At 53.0% G+C, this 17654-nt stretch overlaps 2 pseudogenes; both read right to left on the bottom strand.

Moving 5' to 3' along the window:
- Nucleotides 1-2470: 2470 nt before the first annotated feature.
- Nucleotides 2471-3444, bottom strand: LOC113999626 (annotated as a pseudogene).
- A 6480-nt stretch (nucleotides 3445-9924) lies between these two features.
- Nucleotides 9925-14703, bottom strand: LOC113999627 (annotated as a pseudogene).
- Nucleotides 14704-17654: the final 2951 nt, after the last annotated feature.

The following is a 17654-nucleotide window of genomic DNA, read 5'->3' on the forward strand; positions in this document are numbered from 1 at the left end:
TGCTTTGCTCCAGAGCCTGCTGGGGTGGGGGCAGATGGCAATGGACTGGATGAGTTGAGTTGGACTGGATGATCTTTGTGGGTCCCTCCCACCTCAGCATATTCTGTCATTCTGTGTTTGTTTGGGTTTGGGTTGGTTGTGTTTGGTCTTTTTCCCTCCTTTTGATTTTCCTTTCCTCTGACCCATGAGTTTTTTCTTCATTGTCTTGGGCCTTGCTGGGCACCTGATGGCAGGACAAGTTTATCCAACTCAGTCATCTTGACCACATTTTTTGTCCAAGTCACCATTAACTAGACGAGGTTTCTCACAGACTCGCTGCAACTTGGCATCATCCACAAAGGAGTGGAAAGTGCATTTCATCCCATCACCCAGAGACATAATAAAGATGTTCCATAGGAATGGTCAAGGGCTGGTCCCTGATGGATGTCACCTGGGAGTTGCTGCCAAGAGGACTTTGTACCATGACTTTTGACCCTCATCAGTCATTCAACTTCCCACTCACCACATGTTTCACTTGTCCAGTCCAGCTGTCACCAGTCTGGCTCTAAGGAGACCAAAGGAGACCATGTCAAAGGCCTTGCTGAAGTCTGGACACACAACATTCCATTCCTTTCCCTCCCACAGGGGTTCTGCAATCCCTGCCTTGTCCTTCCCATGCCTGGCAACGGCTGCAGGAGGACTTGCCCTATCCCCTTCCCTGCTGAGTCTGAGCAGTCTGGAACTCTGCCAACCCTCCTTGCTGCCCTGTTTGCAGACTGGTTCCATGTCTGCCTTTCCCAAGGCCCCAGGAAGCTCTGGGATGGCTCTGGCCTTTCCAAGGGTTTGGGAGAGGTCTCCCAGTGACACTGCCCAGCCTTCTCAATATCCCTGACACCAAAACCTTTTCTATTATCCCACAGTTCCAGATTAGTCCTCAGGACACAACACATATTCTCATGGTTCTTCAGGAGAAAATTAGAAGTGATTTCATTATAGAGGTCAACGGGTGGAGCAGCCCAGTCTGGTCTGGCCCCACAGCAGTGCCCAGCCCAGGGTGCTGCAGAGCTCTGGGCACTCCCCCCACAGCCCCAGCCCCTCTGAAGGGCACAGCAGCTCCTGGGGCACAGAGAGGAGTCTCAGCATCCCCATCAGCTCAGGGGCTGGACACTCAGCATGGCAGGAGGAAATGGAGGTCAGGGAAACTGCAGGAGCCCTGGTGTCACCTCCAGGAGATGCCCAGCACAGCCTGACTGTGCCCCTCAGTGCCAGCCCCTCTGCCCAGCCCAGCCCAGAGTCCTGGCCCAGGGACAGAGCAGCCTGTCCCCAGGGGGGCTGCAGAAAGAGGTTTCTCTGTGTCAGGGATTCCTCTCTGCAGGCCCAGAAATGCTCCTTTGCTCTTCTGCAGGGACATCCCTTTGCCCAGGTCAGTGTGTCCAGGTTGCCTTGGCCAGTTGCAGATCCCAGCCTGGGATCCCTGCAGGGCCCTGAGCTGGAGGTGCTGCTCTGCACAGGGAGGGGCTGTGGCACCCTGGGCTGACCCTGCACTGGCCATGCTGGTCAGGGTGGGGAGCAGACCCAGCAGGATGGGGATCACTCCTCTCCACCCTCTGCCATAGTCCTGGAAGGCTCAGTAGCCAAGAACAAGGCTGGGCAGGACCATGGGCTGTTTCCAATGGCACAAAGGGCAGGGTAGGGCTCCACTCCATGCAGCCTGTGGGCTGGAGAGTTCTTCAGGACACCCTCTTGGAAAGCCCACCCCTGGCTCTGGTACAGAGCAAAGCAATGAGACTGGGGAAACAAGCAAAGCAATGAGACTTTAGGGAGCATATTCCTTGGCCTTGTTCTTTACACCAACCTTTCAAAAAGAACAAAGTCTTCAGGAACTGCCCAGGGGGATCCCCTTTCCTGATGGAAATGATGTTAAAGAGCACAGCTCAGTCCCAGAAATGCCCAGGGCCTGTCTCTGCCCATGGTCACAGGACTGACACACAGCAGGGACTGAGCTGCCAGAGCACTCAGGCCTTGGGCAAGGAGCAGAAAGGAGAGGGAGGCAGTGGGAAAAGAGCATCTCTGAAAAGGCCAAGAGCTGCTGCTCCCTGGCAGTGCTGCTGTACCAGGACTCTTTACCCCTTCACCTCTGCACACAGACACTGCCCTCCAGCTTCAGGGAAGTTGTTGGAGGGAGAATCTGGAAAAAAGAATTCAAGTCCTTTATTCTACTCAGAGATTGTGATTCCTCATGTACAGAATAACAAAGGCAGGATGTTTGACAAAGAAATTGCTGCAGAAACTTTTATTTTCTTTAAATGCACACAGAGAATGATTCCACATTTACACAATTGTGGGTCAAAACAAAGAGGTAGAGAGTGAATTAGGTATGAGATGAAGAATAAATTTCTGTGTTAACAACATTAAAAGAGGAAAAAATGTAGGAAACGGCCCCCACCACCACTCTCAAAAGCTTTAGAAAGCAGGCTGGGCCAGTAAAGGGTTACACAATGAGTGTTGTGCAGAAGAAAAGAGGCAGGTTATTGCTCTTGAAAAGCATCCAGTCATCATTTTTCTCAGGGCATTCTTGAGCTCCTGGTTCTTCAGGCTATAGATGAGGGGATTCAGTGCTGGAGGTAATACTGAATACAGAACTGACAGGGCCAGGTCCAGGGATGGAGAGGAGATGGAGGGGGGCTTCAGGTGGGCAAATGCGCCAGTGCTGACAAAGATTGAGACCACAGCCAGGTGAGGGAGGCACGTGGAAAAGGCTTTGTGCCGTCCCTGCTGAGAGGGGATCCTCAGCACAGCCCTGAAGATCTGCACATAGGAGAAAACAATGAAAATGAAACAACCGAATACTAAACAGACAGTAACCCCAATGAGCCCAAGTTCCCTGAGGTAGCCTGAGTGTGAGCAGGAGAGCTTGAGGATGTGTGGGAGTTCACAGAAGAACTGGCCCAGGGCATTGCCCTGGCACAGGGGCAGGGAAAATGTATTGGCTGTGTGCAGCAGAGCATTGAGAAAGGCAGTGGCCCAGGCAGCTGCTGCCATGTGGGCACAAGCTCTGCTGCCCAGGAGGGTCCCGTAGTGCAGGGGTTTGCAGATGGCAACGTAGCGGTCGTAGCACATGATGGTGAGGAGGAAATACTCTTCTGAGAGGAAGAAATAAAAGAAAAAGAGCTGTGCAGCACATCCCGTGTAGGAGATGGTTGTGGTGTCCCAGAGGGAGTTGTGCATGGCTTTGGGGACAGTGGTGCAGATGCAGCCCAGGTCTGTGAGGGAGAGGTTGAGCAGGAAGAAGCCCATGGGGGTGTGCAGGTGGTGGTCGCAGGCTACGGCGCTGAGGATGAGGCCGTTGGCCAGGAGGGCAGCCAGGGAGATGGCCAGGAAGAGCCAGAAGTGCAGGAGCTGCAGCTCCCGCCTGTCTGCGAATGCCAGGAGGAGGAACTGGGGCATGGAGCTGCTGTTGGACATTTGCTGCCTCTGGGTGTTTGTTTCCAACACAGGAGAAGAAGACAGTAAGAGGACAGTTAGCGTGGACTTAGCTAAACAAAGTCAAAGCTGTATTCTACAGATACTCCCCAGGGCACACACAGACAGCCTTTTGATTTCCTAGGAGATCTTCCTTCAGCTCCAGTGCTGGGTCCCTACTCAACAGCATTTTCACTGTTTTAGCATCACTGTGCTTCGGTACAGGGGTTTCACATAACAAGGAGATGTTAAGGGACAGGTTTCCAACCTGGAGGGAAATTCACAGCTTGGAAGGAAACCTCAGGGAGACAGCCAAGTGTCCTTATGATAGCATTTGATTTAAGCAGATTCAGCTCCTTCCCCAGCACCACAGGCTGCACTGCTAGGGGTCATATTCCGTTTGCAGGCGCAAAGATGACAGCTCAGACTTGTCCTGATGGGTCTAGCAGAGGTGATGCTGGTGCTGCCCACAGGCAGAGCAGTGGTTGAAAACACATTAGGAAGCTCAGATAGACCTACTGAGCACTCACAGTTCAGATGTCTCAAGGACTTGTCAAAATTAATACTTTCTTAATTATTTATTCCTCCCATTCCTCAAGAGTAGGAAACTGGAAACACAATCTCAGGAAATTTCTTTAATCTTATAAAAATCTTTGTCTTGGAAATATTCTGAGAGGGAGCTGAAGCTCTGAGCATGTCCTCCTCCTCTGCACTAAAAATACTCTCAGAGTTGCAGTTAGAGAATCTGTAGTTGGTGGGCAGTGCCTCCAAAAGCTGCAGTCCCATTGCCCTGCATGAACAGGCTTCCTGTGCCAAGATCTGTTAAAAGTTCTCCCCCAGTGAGGTCTCAGCATCATTCTACATCTGACAGCCTTTAACTTCTCTCTGTCTCACTCCCCTGCCCTTGGTGCTGCAGGCAGTGCCCTCAGCCCTGCTGGGCTGTGCAGAGGAGCTGCTCACCAGCAGAGCTGTCTCTTTGAAGCTCTTCTTGCTTGCCAGGAGCTCCCTGTGTGCCAGGAGCCCAGCCCAGCTCAGCAGCACAGCAACAGCCCCAGGCATTTCATGACCCTCGGGGGTTTGATGTTGTTTACATGAGACTCAGTCCCTGAGAGGAAGTTCAAACAACTTTTCAAGAAGTCAAAGTGAGATGGAAACACTAAAGTTTCTTGTAGTGCTAATGAGTCTCAGTGAGGGACACAACTGAGAACGTGTCCCCAGGTTCCAGTTAGAGCAGAAAAGTGCAGACAGTGATGACAAGGATGGACAAGCAAGGCAAAGGTGGCTCTGATGCTGAACAAACCTTGACTTGTTTCCTTAATCCAGAGGACCAAGGCCTGACCCCCAGCCCCTGGGAAGGCAGATCCTGTCCCTGCCTCATTCCTCAGGGCTCTTCCTGGGGCACTGGGATGTGGGATGTGCAATGCCAAGGGCAGGACCATGGGGGGGCACCTGCCAGGCTGCTGAGCAGGGACAAGGAGGCCATGAGGCCCCAGGGCTGCAAGGGGCACTCCCCTCCTCCTGGCATCAGGGGCACAGACAGCAGCCATGGCCAAAGGCCTGCAGAAGGTGGCTCTGTCAGGGCCTTTCAGCTTCTCCCCATCCCTGTCTCCTCTCCAGCCCAGGCTGTCCTACGGTGTCCATGCCCTGCCCCTTTCCCTGCAGGCTGTCGTCATCCCCCCGGCTGCCCCACCTGGCTGGCACCTTCCTGCACTGACATCTCTGCGTCCTCCCTGGCTCTTCCTGCACACACAAAGCCTTGGGCTCATCCAGACTCCTTTCTGACATATTGCACCACAACACTGACCTCAGAGGGCAATTTCTGACTTCTTGTCACCAGTCTAGGCCACCCCAGCTGCCCTTGGTGGCACTAGTTCTTTCTTAGGCTGTTTTCTGACAGGAAGAAAAGCTCCACCAGCTCTGACACCCCCCTTCCATACCTCTCAGGCTACTCCTCTACTGTCCTCAATCTTCACACCCCTGACCCCTGAGTCCTCAGCCTCTATATATGGGTCATGTGCTTGAGGCCCCAAATTCCTTCCTGGGAGATCTCTGGGACCTCTCCAAGGTTTTGGAAGATGACAATAGAGTGCTCTGATCCCAGGAAACACAGAGGGACACTTTTTTCCAAGGGTTGTCTTGGCAGAATGAGGCACAATCTCTTTAAACTTTCTGGGACAAGGGAGCTCTGAGCTCTGGGTATGGAGGGAGGTCCAAGTGCCAACCACTGGAGTGGGAGCTACAAATCATCAGGGCTTGTGTTCTTTAGAGGGCCAGACACTGGTGAGAGTGGGGTGTGTGTGTGCACATGGAAGGACTTGAAGGGCACAATGAACTGTCTCAAAACACTGTCAAAGCAGGGAAATCCCATAGGGCACCACAACACATAAGCACTGGTGGCAAACAGGAAGGAATTTAATTCCAAGGCCTAAAGGGAGGTGAAGCTTTGGAAGTAGCCCCCAGGACAGAATTGCACTGTGCAGAGTGTGGGAAAGAGCAGACAGCCCCAACAGGAAGCCAGGGCTGGTAAGGCAGGTCTGGGGAACCCATCCAGACAAAGATTCCCACCTGCAGACTGGAAGCACAGCGGGCAAAACTCCCACCATGGCAAGCTGTGGGAAAGGAAGCAAGTCCTTGTAGACGTGCCAGCTCAAGCTGTGGGAACAGCATCTACCCCCCTGAATACCCAGGGCTTGGGCTGTATAAAAGTGATAGCCCAGAAGCACAACTTGGGGACCCTCCACCGAGCAGAGCAGGGGGAAGAAGGACCGGTGGGAGCCTCAGGGATCTCCATGGTGTGATACATTTACTTCATCTCTGTCTCTCTCTCACTGGCTTCCCACCACCCCCTTCTTCTCTCTCTTTCTATTTCTTTCTCTCCCTCCTATTTACTGTTAAATCAAAGCTGGACTGCTGACTTTGGCACATGGTCTCCTTTGCAGCTGAATTTGGGCCGAGGCATCTTTTAATAATGGGCACCTGACAGTATCCATGAGGTTTTACAGTGTGGGAATGGCCACTAGATTCCATGAGGTTCCACAGAGTCACAGGGTCCATTTGGCTTTGTAAGGCTCTGCAGTGTGATAATGGACCCTTGATTCCACGGGTTTGCAAAATGTGTCAGGACTCCTTTGGTTCTAGGAGGCCCCACATATCACAGTGGCCCCTTGGTTCCATGAGATTCCACAGTGTCCCGGTAATCCTTTGGTTCCATGACCCTGCAGTGTCACAGTGGCCCCTTGATTCCATAAGGTTCTGAAAAGTCTCAGGATTCCTTTGGTTCCATGAGGCCCTGCAGTGTCACAGTGGCCTCTGAGTCCTCAAGGCTCCTCAGTGTCACAATGGCCCCTTGATTCTATGAGGTCCCAAAATGTCTCAGGGCTCCCTTAGTTCCAAGAGGGCCTTCATGGCACAATGTACCCTTGGTTCCATGCAATTCCACAGTGTCCCAGGGTTCCTTTGGCTCCAGAAGGCCTTACAGTGTCACAATGGCCCCTTTACTCCAGGAGGTTCCACAGTGTCCTTGCTGGAACACACAGGGCTGTAATGTTGTCACCCCTGCAGAGTTGCCTCCAGCTCTGGGCTCCAGCACAGCAAGGACATGGACCTGCTGGAGTGAGTCCAGAGGGGAGCAGCAAGAGGATCAGAGGGATGGAGCAACTCTGCTGTGAGGAAAGGCTGAGAGAATTGGGATTGTTCAGACTGGAAAAGAGAAGGCTCCAGGGTAACCTTATTGTGACCTTCTGGTGCCTGAAGGAGCCAACAAGAAAGATGGAGAGAGACTATTTACAAAGTCCTGGAGTGACAGGACAAGGGGAATGGCTTCACACTGACAGAGGGAAGGGTTCGATGGGATATTAGAAAGAAATTCTTGACTGTGAGGGTGGTGAGATCCTGGCGCAGATTGCTCAGAGGAGTTATGGCTGCCCCATCCCTGGAAGTGTTCACGGCCAGGCTGGATGGGTCTCAGAACAATGTGGTGTAGTGTCAGGGGGTTGGAACAAGTTGGTCTTTAAGGTCCCTTCCCACCCAAACCATTCCATGATTCTGTGACTGGTGGGGGATGTGGTGGTCAGAACCTTCCCAGCGGGACAGGGGAGAGTACAAGGTGGAAAAAAAAAAACAACTCGTGGATTGAGATAAGTCAGTTTGTTTGAAGCAAAAAGCAAAGCGATGCTTGCGCACGCAGAAGCCAAAGACAGCAGGGTTTGTTCTCTGCTTCCCATGAGCAGCCATGGTCGGCCACTCCCGAGGAGCAGGGCTTGGGTCCGCGGGACGGTTCCTCAGCAGGCAGCCATCAGACAATGAATGCCCCCCTCCTGCTCCCTGCCTCAGCTTTTAGAGCTGAGCTGACCTCCCATGGGCTGCAATGTCCCTTGGCTCAGTTGGGCTCAGCTGGCCTGCTTGGGTCCCCTGCCAGGCTCTTGCCCTCAGCTAAGGAAGGAATGTCCCAGTGTTGGTGCTGTGCTCAGCAGTGGCCAAAACACTGGGGTGTTCTCAACCCCCTTCCAGCTGCCAATGCCAAGCCCAGCCCTGGGAGAGCTGCTGTGGGGAACTGAACTGCAGCTCAGCCAGACCCAACCCAAATATCTATGGTACATATTCTATAGAATCCATCCTTAGGTGTTGTATGATAGATCTATAAGATATTACAAATAATAAGCAATAATAAGGCAAGTGTCCTCCTTGGGGACACACACACATCCCCCCCCAAACTCCTGCCTGGGTTTGTTCCCTGGGGGTCTCTGCAGCAGCAAGCACAGCCCCACACTGACTGCTCTGGGCTGTGCAGGCATTTGTGCTTCTGCCTGTCTCACACACCCCCAACCTTGGGATGGATCTGGATGTGACTGGATGTGATGTCACAGGGGAGATGTGATGTCACAGGAAGGATGTGATGTCAGAGGGATTATATGATATCACAGGATAGTTGTGACGTCATACGATGGATGTGACATCATAGGGGAGATGTGATGTCACAGGAAGGATATGATGTCATATCATGGTTGTGATGTCATAGGGGAGATGTGATGCCAGTGGAAGGATGCCATGTCATAGAGGAAATATGATGTCAGTGGGAGTATTTGACGTCACAGGTGAGGACGTGACATCACAGGGATGATATGATATCACAGGAGAGGTGTGATGTAATATGATGGTTGTGACATCATAGGAAAGGCGTGATGTCATAGGGGAGATGTGATGTCACAGGGGAGGGCATGATGTCACAGGAAGGATGAGATGTCACAGAGCAGGTGTGATGTCACAGGAAGGATGTGACATCATAGGGGAGATGTGATGTCACATAAAGGATGTGATGTCATATGATGGATGTGACATCATACGAAAGATGTGATGTCACAGGGATGATGTGATGTCACAGGAAGGATGTGACATCACAGCTATTATATGATATCACAGGAGAGCTGTGATGTCATATGATGGACGTGACATCATAGAGGAGATGTTATGTCACAGGAAGGATGTGATGTCACAGGGATGATACAATATCACAGGAGAGGTGTGATGTCATATGGGAGATGTGATGTCACAGAGGAGGATGTGATGTCACAAGAAAGATGCTATGTCACAGGAAAGATTTGATGTCACAGGGGAGATGTGATGTCATATTATAGTTGGGACATCATAGAGGAGGTGTGATGTCATGGGAAGGATGTGATGTCACAGGGATTAAATGATATCACAGGAGAGGTGTGATTTCACAGGAAGGATGTGATGTCATAGGCGAGATGTAAAGTGACAGGAAAGATATCACGTCACAGGAAGGATGTGATGTCACAGGGAGGATTTGATGTCACAAGGGAGCTGTGATGTCACAGGTACGATGCCTGCCACCCCCACGCCCCTGGTGCCTGATTGGCCGCTGCCCCACCAATGGGCCGTCCCATGGGATGCAAATGTCCTGCCCTGCTGCATATTCATGAGCTCGGGGCGGGGCTTTGAGCCCTTGATCAGAGGCAGGCGAGCTTTTGGTCCTCGCCTGCCGCCGCCGCGCCCGGAGCGCGCCCGTGCCAAGTGCGTGGGGTCGACCACAGGAACCCAATATATTGTGTGAGTGCAGGGCTTGAGGCATGTGGGATTGAATGGACACAGAGAAAGAACTAACATTCAGAAACATATCTGCTTCCCTGTCTCAATTAACAAACCCCACAGTTTGACACATGGACATCAAATTCCCACAGAAGAAGTAGCAGTGTGTATTCCCTCTGACACCTTGGTCACCCTAGAGCAAAGATGCTGAGGTGTAAAAAGGAGCTCCAGCATGCTCTGGGTTTGTTTTTTGAAGAAAACATTCCAGACTTCTCCATTATTGCTACTCTAGTGGCATCATGCCAGATAAGAAAAGGAGTCAGATAAATAGATAATTCCTTCTTTTTAATAATGGGTCCATAGCGGCCCAGATTTCGTCTTTTTGCAGGAACCTGCCAGCAGATGAGATCAAACTGCGTGAGAGCAATAAAGCTTTCAATTGCTGCAATGGGCAGAAGAGAGAACTGCCCCCACAACTGCTTCTGTTATCAGTTTAAAAGTATGCCATGAGAAAACGAAGCAGCAACAGGACTGGAGAGTTGTACTGTTCTTTGCAGCGCTGGTTGTTTGCATGTGTTTGTGTTTTTATCTTAATAACTTTGTGATATGCACGTCTGGGTGTATTTTTGTCTCAGGAGTTTTGCAATATGTAAAAGTTTACCACAAACATCGTGTGTCTCCTCTACTCCCAAAATTGCTTGTTTGATCAGCTTATTAATAATTGTTGACTTATTGGTGTTTTTATCATGAGCAACTCACTGGTAAGATTGTGTAAGACAAGCCCTTTTATGTATTGCTAGTTTAATTTTTGCCAAGTTTATTTTGTCTTTTTATTGAAAAACAAATTGGCTTGGGAGAAGCTTTTAGATATGTATAATTCTGTCTCAATCAATTGAAACTCCACCAAATTTAGCCTGGGAGTTGGTACAAGAATTTATGCATATTTGGAATCATACAAATATGTATTAGATGCATTAATCCTCTGCCTCGGAAGGCATCAAATTTTATATTTGGCTAAATTTCTCAAAATATTAACAAATAAAACTAAATCTGGACAAAACAAAAGAAAGTGTGACCTGAAGAGAATATAAGAAAGCCTTTTACCAACTCCCATGTAACTCAATGCATTTGCAAAGAACTGATGTGTAATTTCAGGTCCAATTTCAAGACACATTGGCCCCTCTAACAGACACGTTATTATAGAATCCCTACTACTCACAGGATGGAGAGAGTGGCTAATGAAAATTAGATTTGTGTCAGTGTTTAATCCTGATGTTTGTAACTTGGTTAATGTTGGGAAGTTTGTAGCTATTGAGATCCTATTATGTCCCATATGCTTACTATTTTACTTTAATGTCTGTGGTTTTTGAAAATTGCATTGCATTGGGAAAAGATTTGTACTGTCTCTTCCTTTTCTGCTCTCTTTTCTCCTTCTGTCCACTACATGAAAGGCACTGCCCACAAAGAAGATTCACAGTGAACGACCAAAGAAGAGAAATTATTGAATGCATAAATCATGGGGTGGTGTCAGAGACTGAAACAGTTCATGATTTGTGCATTCCAGGATTGCCAAGGGACTCTTGCAGGCTTCTGCAGGACTTTTGCTTTAGACCTCTGATGGCCCATCAAAGCCCATCCCCCCCTCTGCCAATCCTGAAAGGCAGGAAAAACCCTTTTCCCCTCATGGGAACTCTGTGCAGGCCCAGAAGATGTTGGGGGTTTGTGGCATGGCCCGGGACACCATCCATGGATATAATAACTCATAACTTCTTGGAGTGTGGGGGCTTCCCTCCCCCACCCCCAACGGATCAAGGCCACCACTTCAACTGACAGACATTGGAGCTGCAACTCCCAAGTTCCATCGCTGGACCCCGTGGGCAGTGACTATAGACATCTTTCCACTCTCAGCTTTTCTTCCCTTACTCTCCCTCACCCTTATCCTATCTTTCTTTCTCTCCCTTATGCATTTTCCCTAAAGGTTCTCTTTATGCCACATTGCTGTAGATGAGAGATATAGATGATAACACCCAAAATGGAAACATACCTGTTTACCTTTGAAATGAAATTGTTCTAAAATAAACCCTACATACATACGTTTTCAAACACTGATTATTCAGTGTTATTTCACTCTAATCCACCCCAAGGGATTTATTAATAAGAACCTGGGTTACTTCCAACCCCTTTCTGGGGTGGGTGGTAACAGACCCCTTGTAGCAGGATGTTCTACCTGGAAAAGAATCTGATGGGAGAATGCAAGCACTGCAAGCTCTCTGTGGGGAGTTACTGCTGGTGCCAAGGGGTTGGTTTAGTGTTGAATTGTGCCAAACCCAGCCTGGTTCCCCAACCTTCCAACACACATCCTGCTTTTGGAAGCAGAGTTTGACAGATCAGCTGCTCACTGGTCTGGGAAGATGTGACTGGAGATCCATCATTGGAAAAGCATAAAAGCCCAGGGCCAACTTTGACAGAGCAGATTCTTCCACAGAGTTTGTTGAAGTGTGTGGAGCTTCTGCTGTGAAGCAGGGACAGCTCTTGATGGTCACTGCCCAGGGGATAAAAGAAAGAGAGAGCTCTGCCTTGATTTATTTCTATCAGACATGGCCGGGCCCTCCCCGCTTCCTGCCGGGATCGGACACCGCCGGCGGCCCCGGCCCTGCCGGGCTCCATCAGCCTCAGCAATTGCTGCCAAGGAGGGGCCGGGGGCTTCCTCTTGGCCTTCGTCTCCCTGGCGCTGGGGCTCGGCTTCTACCTGCGCCAGAAGGTGAGGGGGGTCCCAGGGGGTCGTGTGTCCCCCCAGAGCGTCTGTGCCCCCCCGGGGACCCCCCACCCCGGTGTCACCCCCTTTTCTCTCCCCACAGAGCTCCTGAGCCGGCGGCGGCCGCAGCCCCTCCCCGGGGCCTCGGGCCCAGCCTGGACCCCTCCTGTCCCTGTGAGGATTTTGGGGGGGTCGTGTGTCCCCCCCTCCCCTGCTGCCACTCCTGATCCCAGTAAAGCTTCCCAGTTCTCCCCAGTCCCGGTTATTGGGGGGAGGGGCTTGGGGGAACCCCAAGGAGTGGAACCGAGTTTAGGGGGGGGCAGAACCAGCCCCAGGATGGATTCGGAATGGGGACCCCCCTGTATCCCCTCATGTCAACCCGCTCTGGGGGAGCTTTGGGAGGGCACCTGCCCCTCAATGGGCACCCAGCTCACCCCAAAAAGGGCTGGGACCCTCCCCAAAGCTCCCCACTGTCCATCAGGGTCCCCCAAATCCACTCAAAGCCCACCCAGGACCCCACCCACCCCCTTCTCTGGGGGGACTTCTCTGGGCACTGGTGGTGCTGGGAGCCCCCCCAGCTGCGGGTGAGGAGCTCTCAGGTGAGTGCGGGGCGGGAAGGAAGGGGATGGTGGGAAAAGGGAGTTCAGAGGGGATAAAAGGGTGGTGGCACCCCAAATTGAGTGGGAGGGGAGTGAGACCCCCAAAAGTGGAGGGGGAGGGGCACTGAAGATAGGGGGATGATGGAAAATGGGTGGGAGAGGTCAGAAGAGTGGGGAAAGGGGAGAGTGGGACCCCCAAACTGAGCATGAGGGGGCTGGGGATTGAGGGGACAATGGGAAAGTGGAAGGAACAGGGAGAAGGGTGGAAAAGGGAGGGTGGTCTGGCAGGTCTGACAGTCCCATGGGGGTCTTTGGGCACAGGGAGGGTTGGCAAAGGGGGGTGGCCCCCCTGAGCTCCCAGCTTACTGTGGGGTGCTGGGGGCTGCTGGATCCAATCTCAGCCTTGAATCATGCCAACAGTTTCAGTTTAGAGGAATTACAGAGGTGTGACTGAATCACTTTTTTCCCCAGGTTTTAACGATGGCAAGTCAGATCTTTTGATACAAATTAATTAATTAGGGATACAAATGATCAGACAGAAGATCTTCATCAGAATTACTTACTGCACAATATACACACTAAAACTACCAGGAGTACAGGATAAGATAGGACAGTGCTCTACACTAAAGCAATTGTTGAAGCAATTCTACTCAAGCTGGCACAAAAGCAAGAATTCTTAGAGATGGATAGAACTCCCCCAGACTAGTGCTGGTGTGGAAATTTCTGCTCTCAACCTCCAGCAGTGACCTTGGGGGGGTCCCCAGCCAAGGCAGGAATCTCCACACAGCCCCCAGGAAGAGTTCTGTTGGAAGAAGCTGCCCCTGGGAAAGGGCACTGGCCCTTTCTGGTCGAAAGGGATGGAGTGACAGTCACTGGACTCCAGGGGTTGCCTCACCATCAGGGGCTTCATTCGGGGTGGAAGTAGAGGCCAAAGCTCTTCCCGCAGTCGGGGCACTGGTAGGGCTTCTCTTACTGGTGGGTCCGTTGGTGTTTGGTCAAGGCAGACCTGTTGGTGAAGCTCTTCCCACACTCCCCACACTTGTAGGGCGTCTCCCCAGTGTGGATGTGCCGGTGGGTGACAAGGGAGGAGTTCGGGTTGAAGCCCTTCCCGCAGTCGGGGCACTGGTAGGGCTTCTCTTACTGGTGGGTCCGTTGGTGTTTGGTCAAGGCAGACCTGTTGGTGAAGCTCTTCCCACACTCCCCACACTTGTAGGGCGTCTCCCCAGTGTGGATGTGCCGGTGGGTGACAAGGGAGGAGTTCTGGTTGAAGCCCTTCCCGCAGTCGGTGCAGCGGAAGGGCCTCTCATCCGTGTGCGTCCGCTGGTGCAGGAGGAGATTGGAGCTGGTCTGAAACCTCTTCCCACATTCCAAGCACTTGTAGGGCCGTTCCCCAGTGTGGATAAGCTGGTGGGTACGGAGGCGGGAGCCCTTCGTGAAACTCTTCCCACATTCCCCACACGTGTAGGGCCGCTCCCCAGTGTGGATGAGCTGGTGGGTGCGGAGGTGGGAGTTGTCCCTGAAGCTCTTCCCACATTCTCCACATTTGTAGGGCCGCTCCCCAGTGTGGATGTTCTCGTGGGTGCGGAGGTGGAAGCTGTACCTGAAGGTCTTCCCACATTCTCCACACGTATAGGGTTTTTCCCCACTGTGGATGTGCTGGTGTCGGATCAGGTTGGAGTTGTCACTGAAACTCTTCCCACAATCCCCACACGTGTAGGGACGTTCCCCACTGTGGATATGCTGGTGCTTGAGGAGGTCACAGCTCTGCCTGAAGCTCTTCCCACATTCCAAGCACCTGAAGGGATTCTCCCTGCTGGGAGGCTGCTCAGGGACCACCAGCTCAGAGCTCCCCCTCAAGCTCCGGCCGCCTTCCCGGCACAGGCTGGCTCTTTCCTCCTCAGAGCACCCTGGGATGGCTTTGGAGCCCCTCCTGCGGGGGGATCTCCGGCCCTTTTCCTCCCCGCTGCCTTCCTGCGCCGGGGAGCCCTTCAAAACGGCCTCTCCCACCAGGGTCTCACGGGGGGATTTGTCCTCCGGGCTCTCCGTCCTCACCTCGGGGCCTGGGGCAGGAAGCAAGAAGGACAGGCAGGGGATTTGCCTCCGGCCCACAGGGAAGGCCAAGGACATCCCCCCAACTCCGGCCCCGGCAGGACGGCGGCGCCAGCGGGGTTGTCCTGCAGCCGGGGCCATGCTCGGCTGACAGAGCCAGCACAACACCCGCCCAAAGGGACACTGACTTCCTCCTCACCTGCCTGGGGGGACCAAGGCATCTTCCTCTTCCTCGCAGCCTCCTCCTCCATCCGCCCAAGCTTTGGCAAGGACAAATCCTGATGGGGGGAAAACAAGGGCTGAGTGCGTTGGCTTGGGGGTTCCTCCTGCCCAAGTCCATCTCTAGAACTCACCAGGCATCCTGTGTTCATAAAAACCTCCAAAACACCAAGATTCAGCCCAGAAAAACCGAAACCACTGACATTCAGGCAAAAAAACCCTCAGAAATAGTGAGATGAACCTCTCACAAACTGCAAAAAGTTGAGATTCAGCTAAAAAATACTCCAAAATATCAAGATTCAGCCAGAAAAATTCTCCCAGAAGTTCCCCCTTTCTGGTCTCTCCCCTCTGGGGTTCAGAGGGTCTCCCCTGTCTGGGGAGACACATTTACAGACTAACCTTGGAGATAGATATGGACAGACATCTCTATCACCCTGGGGATGGAGCCTCAAGCATGTGCTGCCATAGGAATGGCAATCAGAGAATCACAGAATCAGCCACGTTGGAAAAGACCTCCAAGATCATCAAGTCCAACCCTGGATCCAACCCTGCTGTGTTTCCCAGACCATGGCACTGAGGCCACATCCACTCTCACCTTCAACACCTCCAGGGACGCTGACTCCACCCCCTCCCTGCCCAGCCCATTCCAAGGCCTGATGACTCTCTCCACAAAAGATTGCTTCCTAATATCCAACCGAAACCTCACCCTGGCACAGCTCAAGACCCAGCCCTCTTGTCCTACTGCTGCTTCCTGGCACAACAGCCCCACCCCCACCTGGCTCCAACCTCCTGGCAGGGACTTGCAGACAGTCAGGAGGTCTCCCCTGAGCCTCCTCTTCTCCAGCCTCAACACCCCCAGCTCCCTCAGCCTCTCCCCACACCACTTGTGCTCCACTCCCTTCCCCAGCCTCGCTGCTCTTCTCTGCACCTGCTCCAGCCCCTCCAGGGCCTTCCTCAACTCAGGGGCCCAGAGCTGGACACAGCACTCCAGGGGTGGCCTCACCAGCGCTCACTCCAGCCCAACAATCACTTCCCTGCTCCTGCTGACACACTCTTCCTCACACAGGACACCATCCCTTGGCCCTCTTGGCCACCTGGCCAAACTCTGCCTCCTCTTCAGCTTCCTGTCCATCCCCACTCCCAGCTCCCTTTCTGCCTGCCTGCTCTCCAGACACTCTGGCCCCAGCCCGGGGGGCTGACGGGGCTTCTTGTGCCCAAAGGGCAGGACCCGGCCCTTGGCCTGCTGGAACCCCATCCCCTTGCAATCAGCCCATGGATCCAGCTGGGCCAGGTCCCTCTGCAGAGCCCTCCTGCCTTCCAGCACATCAACACACCCCCAGCTTGGGGTCACCTGCACATTTGCTGATGAAATGCCTGGTTCTGCAGCAGCTGCAGATGCTCAAGGGGCAGCAGGACCAAGTCAGGGGCCTGGGGGGGCCTGGGGGGCTTTGGGGTGTGGGAGGGTCCTGGGGGAGCTGGGGAGGGGCTTTGGGGATTGGGGGTACAGACCAGGACAGACCAGTACAGACCAGGACAGACCAGGACAGACCAGTACAGACCAGAACAGACCAGAACAGACCAGTACCTCCTCACTGCTCCCCAGATCTCTCCTGGAGCTGGGCCACATTGTCGTTGGACACCTGAGCCCCCCCAGTGCCCTCCCAGTACAGCCCAATGCCCCCAGTACAGTCCACTGTGTTCCTGTCCGAGGTGATCTCTCTTGGGGGGGGTTGGAAGGGATTTGAGGGGGGAGCTGGAGGATATTTGAGAGGATCTGGGGGTGTTGGATGGGAATTTGGGGGTTTTGGGGGGCTTTGGGTGCATTTGGGGGAGTTAAAAGGCATTTTGAGGCGTGAAAAGGATCTGTGGGGGGAGGGAATTAAAGGGAAAAGGGGGGTAAAGGGACATTTGAGGGGGTTAATGGGGCCTGGGGGGGAGAGGAGGGGCAGCACCACAAGCATGTGAGTCCTGAGACCTTCCTGGTGTTCCCACGACTCTCTTGTTTTTTCCAATTGCCCCTCTGACCCCCTGAGACCCCCCTGGTGTCTCCAATGTCCCCAGGGCCTCCCCATGGCCCCAATTCTCCCCATGACACCCCCAATTCAACTGTCCCCACACCTGTCCCCACTGTCTCCAAACCCTGATGTCCCCAACCCTCCATCTCACTCCAGGAGCCCCTCCGGACCCTCTGACAACAAAAACACCCCCTCTCCCCTCACGCCCACAGAAGGGCCAAGGGCATCTGGGGACACACTGGGGATAGTTGAGAGGCTTTGCAGAGCCCTGGGTGATTACTGGGGGATACTGGGACACACTGGGGGGAACCAGAGGGCACTGGGAGGGACTTAGGGGTTACTGAGGGACTCTGGGAGGGCACTGGGTGGGACTGGGGAGTTACTGGGGGATTACCAGGATACACGGGGGGACATTGGTAGGTTACTGGGCCATACTGGGGGGTTACTGGGTGCTCATTGGAGCATCACTGGGCCATACTGGTGGGCAGTGGGAGGTCACTGGGACACATTGACTGGTCACTGAGCAGG

Source organism: Pipra filicauda, unplaced genomic scaffold (assembly GCF_003945595.2).
Source record: "Pipra filicauda isolate LSUMZ 115617 unplaced genomic scaffold, ASM394559v2 scaffold966_size44374_pilon, whole genome shotgun sequence".
Taxonomy (NCBI): Eukaryota; Metazoa; Chordata; class Aves; order Passeriformes; family Pipridae; genus Pipra; species Pipra filicauda.